The following is a 2,113-nucleotide window of genomic DNA, read 5'->3' as shown; positions in this document are numbered from 1 at the left end:
AAGTCCAAAAGCCAGGGGTTCAAATATTACCTTTAACATATGCTGTCATTGAAACTCTCAGTGTGCCCAGGCAACCAATTAAATTTATAAGGTACAGATAAGGTACTGATTGCACTGGTAAAAGAAGATCCTCACGAGAAGGTCCCTATAGTTAGTAATAAACATTTATTAAGTCCTACTATATATCAGGCATTGTGCTAAATACTGGGAGTACAAAGAAAAGTAAAAGCCAGTCCCTCTTTTCAAAGAGTTCACGATATAATGGGAAAGATAACATGCAAACAATTATAAATATACGGTAATAGCTTCTCCAGACAAGCTACATATAAGTTAAATTGGAGATAATCCACCAAAAGAAGGCACTAGGACTAAGGGGGATCAGGAGAGACATTTTGTAGAAGGTAGGATTTTGGGGAATGCAGATTCTTCCTTTTTTGTTAGTGGCAACCAGCAGACAGGCTAAGTGTGAGCCAGGATGGAGGCCTGCAAATACATCCAGGGGCTATAGAGGAAGAAGGAGTCATACATCATGCAGTTTCTCCTGTGTGTGCACCAGTGGCAGTACTTTCTGCCTTGCACAGATATCTTACCTTGGCCCACCAGACCCAACAAAGCTCATAAACTGGGGTGTAAGGCCAAGCAAAGTTATGTCATCTACCCTATTCATGTTTGTCATGGTAGGTGGAAGTGTCCAGTTCCCAAGGGAGCAACCTATGGTAGACCTGTGCATCATGATGTCAGTCAGATGAAGTTTTCCCAGAGCCTTCAGTCTGTAGCAGAAGAGCATTCTGGCTGCCACTGTGGGGTCCTGAAAGTCTTGAACTTCTACTAGGTGGGTGAAGATTCAACCTACAAATTCTTTGAGGTTATTCTTATTGACCCATTCCATAAACCTGTGAGATGAAACCCCAACACTCAATGAATCACCAAGCCAGTGAACAAACACAGAGAGATGTGAGGGCTTACCTCAACTGGCTAGAAGAGCCAGAGTCTTGGAAAGGGTCACAAATTCCACCATACCATTGGAGGATCTTGTCATGCTGCTTGTAGAAGGTGCAACACTTTACAACTATATCGATACCACTAATTGTTACACATTAATTTGTAAACTTAAATGCTTAATAAACAACATTTAGGGTGAAAATAAAAGAAGGTAGGTTTTTAACTGGCACTTAAAGAAGCTAAGAATGGCAGGAGGCAGAGATGAGGAGGGAGAGAACTTGAGCCATGGGGGTCAGTCAGTGAAAACACCCAGTGTCTGGAAACATTCAGAGTCTGGAGGTGGAGTGTCGCATTTAAGAACTATTGAGGAAGACAGTTTCGATTGAATCACAGGTTTGGTGCAAAAATATGCTGAATTTGTGGGATAGGTGAACTACAAATGCGGCATATTATCAGTGATGACGTCTGTATAAGATTGAATATATGAATCATCAAAGACATGTACATATAGAAAAGAATTTGGCCATGTGACAAGACTGAGGATGCAGAGGGACACCCCAAAAGATGCAATGATAGATGCCAAATATTAAAGAAGTAAAAAAAAACAATTACCATGTCACACAGCCCCACCTCCCCTCCCCCATTCAATTAACTTCAGTGGATCCCTAATACCTCTAGGAGCAAATATAAAGTCTTCTCTTTGCCATCCAAAGCCCTTCAAAACCAGTATCCTTCCTATCCTTTGAGTGTTCATATACTTTTCCACTCACATGACACTGGCTTCCTAGCTATTTCTTCATACAAGATAATCCATGTTCCAACTGAGGATTTTCACTAGTTGTACCCCATGCCTAGAACATGCTACCTCATCTCTACTTTCTGGCTTCCCTGACTTCCTTCAAGTCTCTGGACAATTGTGTCTTCTGCAGAAAACCTTTCCTGATACACCTTAATACGAGTGCTTTTCTTCTGACACCACTTCCACTTTATCCTATATATATCTTGTTCACACATTGGTGTTTGCACATTGTTTCTCCCCTCTTAGACTGTGAGCTCCTTGAAGGCAGGGACTGTTTTTAACTTTCATTGTATCTCTAGGTCTTAGCACAGTGCTTCATAAATAAAAGGTAGCAAATGTTTGTTGATTTGATGAGTATAAATATTATTAAAT

The 2,113-nt window shown here is 40.7% G+C and overlaps 1 pseudogene; it reads left to right on the top strand.

The window, feature by feature from the left end:
• Positions 1-475: 475 nt before the first annotated feature.
• Positions 476-1,087, top strand: LOC118854788 (annotated as a pseudogene).
• The last annotated feature ends 1,026 nt before the right edge of the window (positions 1,088-2,113 follow it).

This window comes from Trichosurus vulpecula, chromosome 6 (genome assembly GCF_011100635.1).
Source record: "Trichosurus vulpecula isolate mTriVul1 chromosome 6, mTriVul1.pri, whole genome shotgun sequence".
NCBI classification, from domain to species: domain Eukaryota; kingdom Metazoa; phylum Chordata; class Mammalia; order Diprotodontia; family Phalangeridae; genus Trichosurus; species Trichosurus vulpecula.
This window is presented reverse-complemented; position numbering and strand designations above follow the sequence as displayed.